Raw genomic sequence first — 13,405 nt, forward strand, 5'->3', positions numbered from 1 at the left:
TGAGTGACATTTGTTACCTTATGAGATGTTATTGCTCATCTCCTGGTTTCTTTCTTCTTTTTTTTTTTCTTCATTCAAAGCTTGTTTGTTGATTTGACAGGACACTTGAGTGTGTTGAAAAATTACTTCAAAGATTTTTATTGCCATCTTTCCTTTTCTACTCAGCCCTATTCTATGAAATCTACTCTGAAACCACTCCCTGTTTCCCAGCCTAAAGCAGAACATGGAACACCATTTAAGGGAAGCATTGCCTTTATGTCCTTCACACTGAGCTGGTATCAGTTGTTTTTGTGATTTCCTCGTGGTAATTTAAAACACTCTTTTCCGTGTGGCTGGCAAAAAATCTGCTGGTGCTCATTTATCCTAAAACATGGTGAGGATTTTACTTTGTGTATTGTTGTGTATGTTGTCTTGCTGCCTGTTGTTACACGTTATCTGATCTCAGAAGTATAATTAACAGCAGATTTCAGTATGTACTTTAGTATTTAATGCTAAAAAGATTCTGCTTACTTGGGGTTGGACTTAAGCTTCCTTGTTTTCCTTGCTGGAAAATATTTGTGTATGTGGTCAGTGCTTTTCATTCCTCTTACAGCATGGAGAAATGATAGGAGTGGAAAGGCTCACAGAGTCAATCTGGGCTTTGCTTTTAGGTGGTGGAGCGCAGTAACAGATGTGGATGCTGGTCTCTGATACTAAAAAAGGGAATGCTGTCTTGTAATTTTTTCCTTTGCCTTAATCATGGAGATACAAAAGCAGTTGCTGAGTAGAGCCACAGCAGATGTGAGTCATGAAAGCAAACTGCTTTTGCCTTTGTGACCCTTTGTGCGCTGGTCCTCTGTAACTGATTTCACTGCACTGTATATGCAAAGGATCCCCTGACAGCAGAGCTCTCACCTTGGCTCCTGCTTTCCCTCAAGTCTCTGCATTCAAGTTCTTAATTACATAATTGGAAGGGAAGATACTTCCCTGCCAGCCATAATTACATTGAATGAATACAGTTGATGATATTTTAAGTCAATGTCCCGTAAAGGACATTGGATTCTCAGAAGACATTATTATGTCTGGCTGTTCTGGAGAATATTTTTGCCTTTCATTCCTGAAGAGAATGTGCCTCAGCTAAATTGGTCTCCTACCAGACTTTCCCACCCCTGTAGGAGTGGGTTGTGCTTTTTGTGCCCAGTACTATTCCAGGGACCTAATTGCCCAGAAATGCCCCTTACTTTTTGCCTTATCTTAAGCTGTTACTTGTCATATTATCCATCACACTAACGTGGAGCAACCTTCGTATTTTTTTCTGTTCCACTTCTCTCTTGTCAAATCATTTTGAAATCTTAGCTCACATTGCATATACTTGGAGTTCTATTGCTTTGTCAGCAAGATAGTTAGGTCTCTGTGAGCTGTTGGACGGGCCATCCCAAATCTTGTTGAATGACTGATATCCAAAGCAGCAGGCCCTGAGAAATTCTGCTTTTTGCTCACAGAAACCTTCTGCTGGAGAAGCTGCTGAGCCACTTGTGGTATCTGCATGAGTGAATGGAGGACAGCATAAATCTGAGCCAGCAGTGTTTGCTGAAGTGTGTTACATGCAGACAGCTGCTTGCTGTGCTAAAAGGCTTTTGCTTCAATAGAGGAAGGATTATAAACAAGAGTTCTGGACCCAAAAGCTTGTTAATGTTTTATGCTGCTATTGAGCAGTAGGCAAGCTAAATAATAAGCAAGGACTGTGGCTCAGTTAGTGCTTTAATGCTTTCCTGTGGTGGTTTGGTCTGTTGATGAGCCACATCTGCCCTGCCTTACCCTTGCTGGGGAATGCTGGGCCAGCAGTGCTGACAGCTCAGCATGGCATCCCTGAGCAGCTGCCAGGCATGAGGCAGCGCAAAATTTGCTGCTGCCACGAGACTGCACAAAGCAGGCATTGTGCCTTGCTGCAGCCACCTGCTGGGTGAGCCTCTTTCTGCCTCTCTCAGTGCTTTCTGTAGGCATCAAATTTCCATTTTTGAGTGCCATTTGCTAACATGGAGGGAGCATGCGGGCTGTGACCAGCTATAGCTGTGAGTTTGCAGTATAACAGCACCCAGAGCTTTCTCTCCCCTCTCAGGGGCTTGCTTTGCTTGCTAGTGGCTTATTTTGCTTGCTAATATTGCCTGTTGTGCTGCCACTTGAAGGGTTGGTTTGGGATGTGGTGGGGAACTCAAGATAGAGAGAGAAAGCACAGGAGGTGTGCCAGCCAGTGCCTGTTTGCTCCTGGATGAGAGGACCAGAAGTTGGGACCCTGGGTGAGTGCTGTACAGCTGTACGGTCTTAGCACTGCCCATTAATGCTTAGTATTTCTCTGGAGGATGCTGAAATCCCCTTTGCTGCCGTTAGGGGACGACCTTGCCCAGCCAGAGACAAGAAGTGCCCCACATCCTGGGACACAAAAGGAGGTCACTGTGAGGGTGAGGAAAAGAAAAGCTACTCCTGAGTCAGAGGAACTCTGTCCCACTGATTCTTTGTGACTATGCAAAAGGGCCTGTCCCTGGGATGGTGTTGGTATGGAAGGCCTGTGCTTGCTGTGGGGAGCAAACCTGGCTTTGGGCTGTTGCATTGAGCTAGCCATGTCCCCCTGCACTTTTGTCACTTTGGTGTTGTAACATTTGTGATGAAGAAACAGAAATGTTATGTCCCGGTGGGCAATTCCACAGCCCAGCCAGGCTTCTGTTGCTGCAAGAAGAGGGCAACTGGAAGTCCCTGCAGAGCAGCCCTCCTGCCTCACAGCTGGTTGTCCTCGTACTCCTGGCAGCAGCTTCTGGCCCAGGCAGCTTTGGGGATATGCTCACCTGGGCATGCAGGGATAACAGAGGCCATGATCACTGCCAAGGTCTGGTGGGTGGGGAGGGTCTGTGTTGGGCCACTCCAAAAGGTGATATGTCCCCAAGGGACGAGCACTGAGGGCAAGACTGTCCTGGCTTAGTGGCTGTGCTTCTGGCAGTACAAGATGATGCTCACGAAATGCCACTGCACGGGTCCCAGGGAAACCAGGCAGTCCCTCTGTTAAACACCCTAAGTTTCACTCAGCCAGCACTTCCTGGTCTCCTCAGCCCTTCCCTCACATTGCCCAAGGACGAGGGAGTGCACAAGAAGGATCAAAACCTAAATCAGTTCTGCTTTGAGCTTTGCTTGCATTGCTAAGGAGAAGTATAAAAATTTTAGTTTCAATTCTAGCCCGTTCCTTTTTTTTATGGGAAGAAGCGGCTCTTGTCCAGCACTGACTGCTTGTGCCCTCCTTTGAACATGGGTGTGGAATGGCTTTCCCTTACCAGTTGGGATTTGAAAAAGGGACTGTGCCTAGGTACCTTCCTCTCTAGGGTGACTTGGTGCCTCATAAGATGTGTGGTGTGGACAAGAAGAAGCTGTAGCTTTGTGGGTGCAGTCATGGCGAGGGAGCAGCCAGGCTGCGTTACAGCATTGGGCATGTGCAAGTGCCATGGGCCACCTGCACGCTGCTGAGGCTGCAGCTGCAGTGTGTGGCATCCTGGGCCTCTCGCAGCCCACGCTGATGCATTTGCGACACACAAAGTACTGCTTTGTCTGAAGCTTTCAAAGCTGTGGGCTGTGCCCTGCTGCCCTGGCCCTGCAGCTGGGTGGGAGGCGGCGGGTGCTTGGCCTGAGCTGTGTCAGAGCTGCAGAGGATCTGGGATGGGGACCTGTGTAGCTCTATGCTGCTTTGCACTGCACAAGTGAGGAGCAGAGCCGGCACCTCTCTCAGGCAGTGGGAAATGTGCTGCAAAGTAAGGATGGGGCACTGGGAGGCCAGACTCTGCCATGGCAGAAGGAGACTTTGCAGAGCTCAGGCTGATAAGAACTCTGCAACCAGGTTTCCAAGGGCCTATGTGAATTGCTGAGTGGCGAGGCTCAGAACTCCAGACACCAGACAATGGAAAGGCTGGAAAGATAAAGGAGAGGAAATTCTTCTGCTGTATTGCCTTTCCTATGGCGATAAGATAACACACAGTGAAACAAGTGGTGGGCACCCCAGCTGCTCCCTGGAGTGGCAGCAAGATGTCTGCTGGGGCCCCTGCAGTGCCTGGCGGGTGGTCCTGGGGCACTGTGAGTGGGGTGAGTTTTGAGAAGAAGATGTGATGGGTTTGGTGGTGTTGAAGCACCATTACTGTGCCTCAGAGCACAGAGACAGACAGGTCTGACATTGATCTGGCTAGAGGCATACTCAGAGGCAGCCCAGATTAGCTGTGGAAATCACTGTAGGATATTTTGGGCGGCAGAGCTCAGATGAATGATATGGGGACAGCAAGAAGCTGGGGCTGCCTCCGCTGGCTCGGGAGGTCCCAGGGCTGTGCCGCAGGGAGCAGAAGGGTGGGTGAAAGGAGGTCACTGTGCTGCCGTCTCTGCTTTGTCCACGCAGCTCTGCTCTGGCCATGACCTGGCCCAGGTTTGCCAGGACGAGCAGACCCTGATCTGCTCCAGTGACTGTTTTGTGTCCCACTATTATAAACCAAATTTTGGATAGTGGCTGTGCCTGGCGAGGCAGGGCCAGGTCCTCTCATGGATGTTTCTGAGGAACCTGTCAGCACTCTGGCAACAAGTACTTGTTTTAGGTTGGATACTAGGAAGAATTTCTTCTTGGAAAGACTGGTGGTGCACTGGCACAGGCTGCCCAGAGAGGTGGTGGGGTCACCATCCATGGAAGTGTTCAAGTACCATGGACATGTGGCACTGAGGGACAAGGGTTGATGGTTGGACTTCATCCTCGAGCTCTTTTCCAATCTTAAGGATTCTGTACTTTGTGCACAGCTTCCTCATCCTCACTTGAACTGGGGGCTGTGCAGGAACATGCCCACGCAGTGGAGCAGCTTGCAGTGAAGGTAGGGGCACCGTAGTGAGCACCATAGCCAGTGTGGTGGTGGGTGGTGAGTGCAGCACAGCGGGAATATGGGCACTGCCACAATGAAGAAGGGCTAAAAGAGGGAATTGATTCAGAGACCAGAGGGAGCAGACCCAAGGCTGGGAATGGCACGCATCTCTCAGTGGGTGCTTCATGCCTACAGGGGCCTCAGGCCCTGGTGGAGAAGTCATGCCTTTGATGTGCTGTGAGGCTTCCCCGTGCCGAATTGTGGGACCGGATCTGAGCAGCCATTGTGTGAGGCAAAACAAACCCTTCCTATCGTGTCAAAGACTCATGGGGTGGCCCTGCTTTCAGCTGCTGGCTGAAGCATGAACGCAGCCCTGCCAGAGTCCACTGATAAGAATCTCCTTGCAAAAAGGTTCAAGTCCCCGCTCTGGCCGGTGATGTCACCTTATCAGCACTCAGAGCTGATGATAAAGGGATCAATCCAAGCCCAGCCGCCTCCCCACCACTGCGCCGGCTGCAAACACAATGCGTGGGGCCCTGCGTGCTCCTTCCTAGCAGGAGGGTCGCACAGCCCGGGCCCCGCGCAGTGCTGGGATGGGAACAATAGTGGCCGTGGCAGTGCTGGCGGGTGGGCGACTCCTGAGAATCATGTGCTTACCCCAGCTGCAGCAGAGGCAATTTGTCAAAGTCCTATTTTCCTCTCACTGATAAGATAGGGCTCATGGAGTACAATAATGTCTTCCTGAGATACAATTGTGACTCTTCTACTCAGCGCACGCGGAGGGGAGGCTAATTTTGGCCTCACTAGGCTAGCAGGGGTGAGGGAGACCAAGCAGCTCTCCATGGAGACCAGGACAGGGTCATGATGCTACTGTGCCACTGCAAGTGATGAGCATAGGCTTTTGGCAAGCTCTGCCCCAGCACCTTGGGGAACATTTTCCCCCCTGCCCTGTTCTATTGCCCCAGCTGCCAAGGCACGGTTGCCTTGTCCTCACTGTGTGAGCACCAGTCTGTGCCTTTTGGGAGACACCAGCATCCGCAGCCTCCCTGCTGGTGCTCCAGCACTGCAGCTGCACAAGAAGCCAATGCAAGTGGCTCTGTGGTCATGCAGAAGGTGTGGTGCTGCTTGGGGATGCAGTGCTGCCCACTCCATGTATGTGCCCAGCACCTGCAGCTGTCTCTCACCTCAGTGCCGTCACAGCTGCAAGCAGTGCCAAGGAAAAAGCAGTAAAAGGCACAGTTGGCAAAATCTCACCCTCCTGGGATCTGGGCCTTTTAAGTAAGAGTGGAGAGAGTGCTGCAAGGAATTGGAATGGGATATTTGGTAGGGGCTGGATCCTGCTTCCCTCACAGGGCAACGTGCAGCACTGCCTCCCAGCAGCACAGCCCTCTGGCAGAGCTGACGTTTCCATTTTGGCAAACTGCTTGGGATGCACTTTCTACACAGCTTGAAATCTGAGCATAATGCTATCTTCATGAACCATATTCACCAGCCTGATAATGTGACCCAACAGAAGGTCAGTGGAAAAGTTAATATAACTTATTGGCTGATTTAAAAAAATCTAATCATCTGTTTTTCCTTTTTCCTGACCCCTCCCCCCGCACCCAGCGCCCTGCTGACATTTTCCACCTATTCCCAAAACAATGATGAGGGTGGGAATGCTGTGAGCAAGCAGAGCTGAGAAGAAGGTTTTTCCTGTGCGGCTGCTGCTGCATCTTGCTGCCCTGGGATGGTGCAGGAGGTGCTTGAGCCAAGGACACTGGCATGACTAAAGGCTGACACCACCATGGTTGCAAGGAGAAATTCTCTGGAAACAAGGCCCTTTGGGTGAGCTCTCCATCAGCCTTCTACATCAGCATTCCTTCCCCTCGGCAGGAAGAAAACCTGGATCAGTGTGTAGGTGGGTGCACACCTTTGCACATGTATGTGGTGGTGAGAAGCATTCTCACGCAAGCTCTGCTCTTTCACATTCCTACCTAGCCACTGTGAGCATGCTTCCACTTGCTTGCCCAAATGCATGGGGTTGAAAGCCACAGGCAGCAGCTGCTTCACTGCTGTTCTCCAGCCACTTGTCTTCTCCTGCCCTGAGGCCTGTGCTGTCTGGACAGCCCTTGCAATGTCTGGAGCAATGAAGCAGCCAGATGGTTGTCAGGGTATGACCTATCCTGAGGATGCAGGTGAGCTTGCCTCATCAGGGTGGGGCTGCAGGGAGTCATTTCTTACGCTAATACTTTACAGATGCAAGAGGAAGGATCTCAGGGAGCAAAGGATGACAGAAGGGATCTGGGGGTTACTTATTCAGCAAGAACTGTTGCTTGGAAGTGGACCTTTGGGGTTGCTGCTGAACCCTGGGAGGAAGAGCACCGGGGAGGCTGTCTTCTGGCATAGGCTTAGGCAAGGAGAGAGTTTGGTAGCTTTCTGTTGGGCTGTAGTGAATCCTTCTCACCTGAGTGCATGGGAACGAAAGGGGTTGCCTGCCAGCCTGACTAGGAGGTGCTCCCCCATCTTCTCATAGATAGGCAAAGCTAAGGCACGGGAGCAGAGCTGAAGCCAGAAGGTGGGCCTGAGCTCCCAGCTAACAGCTTGCCCTGGTGTTCTCCAAGCTTCTCTTCTTGTTGTGCTGTAACAGGGCTTAACTTAAGGTTGGATGGAGAATTTAGTCTGGGTAAAGCTGCAACAAATCTTAGCTGGTGAGATGAGCTTCTGTGCTTTTGTGGCTTCAGCTTAATTACTGCCAATGCAGGAACACTGCCTTCTTGCCAGAGGCTTGTTCTCATCCCTACTCAGACATCACACATTTACTGTTGGCAGATCTGTGGAAACATAGTGAGTATCCCACAGGCAAGAATTCCTCATCCTGCAGCTGAGGGGCTGTGGCATGGTGCCTTAAATCCTCCTTCTGTCTTCAGAAGCATGTCAGACACTTCTGGGTAATGTGGGGACAAAGTCAAGCCGGTGTGGCTTGAGTGAGTTATTTGTGCTGGAGATGGGGCTGTGTCTTGCACTTCAGAGCGCTGTGGCTGTGCCTTCTCCCTATGTGAAGTCCACATGCGTTATGCAGTGCCTGGTGCTGGCTGTGCTGCAGCCCTGCCCACCGTGGCCATTTTCCGTGATATTGCGGCTGGCCTTTGGAGCTGGGTGGGCCTTTGCAGCAAGGGTGTGTGCAAAGAAGGGCTGTGAGGCTGTCGGGTCCCACCCAGAAGAGGGTTCAGGCGGGAGTAGTAGGAGATGATGAAAACATGCTGTAGGAATGCTATCATAAGAACAGTGGGTTACTGGATCATAGCTACATGGTGTTAAAGGCCAGGTTGAATGGGCCCTGGGCAGCCTGAGCTGGTGGGGGACAGCCGGCCCGCGGCAGCTGTCAGGACTGGATGGGCTTGAAGGTCCCTTCCAACCCAAGCCATGCAATGATTCTATGCACTCGTCCAAGTCTCGTGGTCCCCTCTGGGCCAGATCCTATCAGAAGCAGACAGGTGTGTGCAGGCCCTCAGCTGGACGCGGGGCAGCTGCAGTAGCTTCTGCACAACCCATGTAGAAGTAGGTGAACGCAAGTGCTGCGTGTGCTGCCTGATCTTTCCTTAAAAAGGTCATCAAAGCCAGGGTGCTGTTTTTATTTTTCAGTTCAGCAGTGCAACTTTGCTATGATAAATATGTCTTGGAAACCAGGAATGCAGACAACACTAGTTCAAAGACTTTTTTCCAGTGTTGCATATTTAAAGCTGCTCATCACAGAAGAGCCTTTGCTGGACTGAGCATAACAAGGATTGCATTCTTGTTCCATGCTGAAGATATGAAAGCAAGGCACTGATCTTTGCAGATCTTGAAGAATGTACCAGTGGTATTTCAGTAATCTAATGCTCTGCAGCCTGTGAAGGCAGCACAGTAACTGAAAGGAAATATCTTTGTTTTTATTCACTTGGCTTTATTCCTAATTCATTCTTTGATGCCATCAGCTTGGGATAATACATTTTCAGATATGCTTGAAATTAAGGAAATGAGTCTGATTATCAAAGTCCTTTAAACATACTTTCAGGGAGAAATGTTCAACAATAGAGGTATTAAAGGCCCCATTTTCAAGCAATTCTAATATAAAATAAAAACATTGTGCTGCTAGATGGTGAGGTCCATTAGCAGCGTGTGTGTGCATTCTCCAACTTGAGAGGATATCTGCTCAGTTATGAAAGCTGCTCGATAATTTGAATCTTTCCTCTGTGGTGGCTGGGCAGAGGCAGACTTGTTTAACTGTTTCTTTACTTGCAGCCAAATAATAAATGCAAGAAAACTTACTTCTTTAGGCAAAAGTGATGTTTCTCAGTTCTTGTGTTTGAGATTTGTCTGCATTTCATTTATTTGTTTATTATGGTATGTTGTTTATTATTATTTATTTGTTTATTATGGTATGTCTGTGCTGGCTTGGGTTTTACTGGAATACTTCTTAGAAAAGTCAGTAGCTCTACCAGTACGTACCTGAGCAGTAGGCTGGAAGCAGGCACAGCCTCCTTGCTGCTTTGCTTGGCAGTCGTGGGGCTAGCTACAGGAATGGGAAAGCATGATATTTATTCTATCTACTGTAAATGTGACTGTTTAAGATCTTGCTCCAATAAATGGAGCAATGAATTCTCTTTCTACTGAGACTGCTGGTAAAGAGGTGACTTATTAGATATGCTGCTGTTGTAATGAAAATATCTGGCAAAATAATTTAAAATCAAGAAGAACTGAATGTCTGGAAGAAGGAGAAAAGGGATAGGGTGACACAAGTAAAGAAAGGCTTCAGCTGTGACAGTCTTGGGTACTGTGTACAATCTGCTCTGTAAGCTGTTTCACAAGATGCTCTGGCAGAGAAGTGATAATAAATTGTTTAACGACTTGGACTTGCCAGTGTAGTTTAAGAAACTTTAAAAGGAGACATTTAAAGGCTTGTGGCTGTGTATGACTCATCTAAAAGACTAAAACTGCAATTGCAGATTGCTCACCACCATCTCACAGGGCACTCTGTACATCTGGCTGTGCCCTCAGAAGCTTGGACACTTGGTTCAGGAGCCCCTGTTCCATCCAGGTGCCAGTTATGTGTGGGAGCACACAGTGCATGGCACCAGTGCCAGTGCTCGTGCCAGCCCTGCTGACCCACTGCTGGCAGTGAGCCCCAGCCTGGAAGTAGCTGAGGTTAGGAAAAACAAAGGTAGAAAAAGTAGGAACAGACTCTCCTTGCCGAGAAAGTCAAACAAATGGGGCTGGATGTGTCCCCCAGGAGTCTCTGGTCATCCATGGGGAGGACTGGGTGGCACAGTGCTGGCAAAGGTGTGTTTCCAGCTTTGAGGGCCAGATGTGGCCAGCTGTGTGCCTGTGCGTTACAGAGGTGGGTCTCTGAACCTACTCTGAGATAAGGCTCATATTTATACAATCCTACCAGAAAAAGCAGGGTGGAACACACTAACATATTAAGGAGACCAAATAAATAAACAGTGGGTTTTGATTTATTTTCTCTGCTACTTGGATATCTTAGTTTTGGCACAAGATGGATTTTGTACACAAATGTGATCTCCTGTTAGGCTTTTGTGTTTGCTGATTTAGAAATCATGTACAAAGGAGGAAAGCCTTGCAAATGTTCTAAAAGCAAAAAGATTTTTGTTCTCTGTACTGCAGAAGTATGTACAATCCTTGGTCCTGGCAGCTAGGTACTACGCAGCAGGTAACGCAGACCTCAGGAATCTATAGCTGAAGATGAGAGATAACAGTGGAAAAACATATAAAGTACAGTAGTCAGTTTGAGAAATGGCACTCACTAAATGCTACGTAGCTGATTGGCATCATTCACATCTGTGCCTCCCAAGGGTCACAAATGAGTGCAAACCTGCTGTACCAGGAAAAGGCTGTGGAAGGGAGCACTCAGTGTCACATGCAGAAACTGTTCTACTCAAAGGAAGTCATAAAGGTGTCGGTAACACCCAGCTTTATTGGGACCTGTACTCAGTTCAGATCCACCAGAGAGTACATTCAGGTGGAATATATATGGCTATGAAATCAAAGTATTCCTGGGAAGCCCATTAAGAAAGGCTGCTGGACTTGATTTGAACATACAGTTAGAGCTACTTTGTCCTCCAGCCCCAAGCTGCTGGTGTGTTCCCACAATTTTTAATTACGCTGGCTGTAAATGGCTGTAACATCTCCAAAAGCAGTGACAGAGCTGGAGTGTGTGCCCTGGCTCGTTTCCTTGTTAACAAATCTCACTAAGGAGAATCGAATGGAGGAAAAACTGCTATTTCTATTTATTTATTATTTCTAACCAGGTTGAAGACCTGATGCTTTAAAAGAACTGAACAGAGGGATTTGTGATAAGACATGATTCATTCCATCTTGTGACCTGTCCCTTTCCTAGAAAAGGCATAGCTAGCAATGCTGTCGGAGTGCCAGGGCTGCCAGTCATCTCCTGTGCTACAAACCAGAGCCGTGCCAAGAGAACTGGAAAGCAGCTGGAACAGCTTAAGGAGATGGGTGGAGGGAACATGCCAACCACAAAATTAATTTTTTGAATTAATAAAAGCTTGCGTGGTTTGAGGCTTGTGAAGCAATAAACATGTTCAAATTTGCTGGAGACTGAAAAAGAAAAGCAATTAGGTGCAAGGGAAAACTTTGAGGGTAGATAAGGATAATATGCTGGAATATGCAATGGGTTGAAAAATATTGTGAGAAGTTAATCTTTAATGGAAAATGACTAAAATAATTTTGGTGAATGTATATGTGTGTATCAAAGCAAACCTTGTTTCTCTTATTTAACAGGGAATGACAGAATAAGAGTTTCTGATTAACAGCAGTAACTTCATAATATTCACGATGAACTCTTCCACCAGGCAGAACTTAGTCCAAAAGGTATCTTTTCCTCACCACAGTTGTGCATGGCTACATTTGGATGTCTGTTGCTCCCATTTACACGAGTTGCCTCCACTTTTCTTTCAAAAGCCAGGCAGAACAATGCTTATTTCAGCCCTCCTGCTTTCATGTGCCTGTGCTGGACACTGCCACGTAGCTGTCTCTTTCCCTGTGCTCTCCACTGCATCTCCCATGTAATGCACAGACTGCACAGTCTGTGAAGGAAGTGCAGTTTTTGGACTGTTTGCCAACCAACTCAAGAAGTGATCTGAGTGTGCTGAGATGCAGTGACAGCTGTGCAATAGTTTTAAGGTAAGTTATAAAGGTAATGCAACCAACTGCACATACAGAAAAGCCAACAAGAAGCTTAGGGCAGCACTGCGCTGCGTGCCACTCTCTGGAAGTTACTGCAGCCTCATCCCGTGCAATGCACTGAGTGATGAGTTCCACCAGGCAATGTGTTTGGGCATTTAGTGCTATAAAAGTGCCAAACTGCTAAAAATTATGGGTAAGAAAGACTGAGGAAATGCTTCAGTGCAATCGGAATGGAAACTGGCAGAGTTCTTCACAAATGTGTTATTCTGTGACACAATTTCAGTGTCACGAAAGGAGATTTTTCTGGTTTTAAAATAAAACACGCTGCTCAGAAGGGGAGGGATAGGCAACAATAAAGAAGTGCATATAGATGAAAATTGGGAAAGCTGACAGCAATGGGTAAATCAACAGTTTGGAAAGAGGGGTAATTAATTAGGGAAATGTAGTGAAAATATACATAGCCAATATGATAGATCTCCACCCAGTGGTGTTTCCACAAGGCAGAAAGAAAAACACAGTAGTAATTTAGCTGTCAGACACAGACAGCAACACTCCAGTGAGGGGGAAAAAAAAAATTATTCAGTGAATTTTTCTTCATGTGGAAAATGGACAGAATGATTTACCTATATTTAATGGATTTTTTTCTTCTTCTTCTACATGTAACAAGAATGAATGAAAAACACTGGTTTATAAACATCTTTAAAAATAGAGCTGGAAAGCCTGCACACGGAACTAGGGGAATAATGTTGAGTCTTTATCCTGGAACAGTACCTGCTGTGTCCCAGGTAAGCAGTTACCAAAACATGGCTAATCTGACCCCAACCTTTGGCAAAAGCAGTAAGGAAGTTAATGAAGCATGCTGCCAACACATAATTAAACTGTGACATTAGCAGAGTTAACACAGTAACAGAAAATGGCGTTTTAAAAGTGTTTTTGGTAAGAACACATACTGTGGTGAGGAAGGGGATCATTCTGATTTAAGCAAGCTCAGTATTACACCTAATCTGTGCATGGCTTCCAGAAGGGGCAGATTTGCTTCTCCTTTTCTTTTTCTCTTGTTCCCTGATACAGGAGTCATTAGCCTGCATGGTGAATCACTTCAACTCATTGGGCCAAGAGAAAACTTCCTTTTCTACATTATGTTGGCACAGCTTCCTGTTGGCTCACCTTGCTGGCTGACTCATCGTGGAGATGTGTGATTACTGGAACTGGTGCCTAGGAAGAACTGTGAGTGTGCAGCTGGGGCAATGGCCACGGTGCGCTCAGCCTGTTACCCTTCCTGCACCTGCTGCAGTTCCAAGTGATAGGACTTAACCCTGACCAATTCCCTTAATCTGGAGGGAAGGAGCACTATCAGAAAGAAAACAGTA

The 13,405-nt window shown here is 47.7% G+C and overlaps 1 long non-coding RNA gene across 1 annotated transcript; it reads left to right on the forward strand.

The window, feature by feature from the left end:
* Positions 1 to 8,131: 8,131 nt before the first annotated feature.
* Positions 8,132 to 13,405, forward strand: LOC128082120 (uncharacterized). The gene is made up of 3 exons (XR_008207558.1): positions 8,132 to 11,720; positions 11,811 to 12,820; positions 13,107 to 13,405. It is a non-coding gene; the product is annotated as an uncharacterized LOC128082120 (long non-coding RNA).

This window comes from Tympanuchus pallidicinctus, unplaced genomic scaffold (genome assembly GCF_026119805.1).
Source record: "Tympanuchus pallidicinctus isolate F22 unplaced genomic scaffold, pur_lepc_1.0 scaffold22, whole genome shotgun sequence".
NCBI lineage: Eukaryota > Metazoa > Chordata > Aves > Galliformes > Phasianidae > Tympanuchus > Tympanuchus pallidicinctus.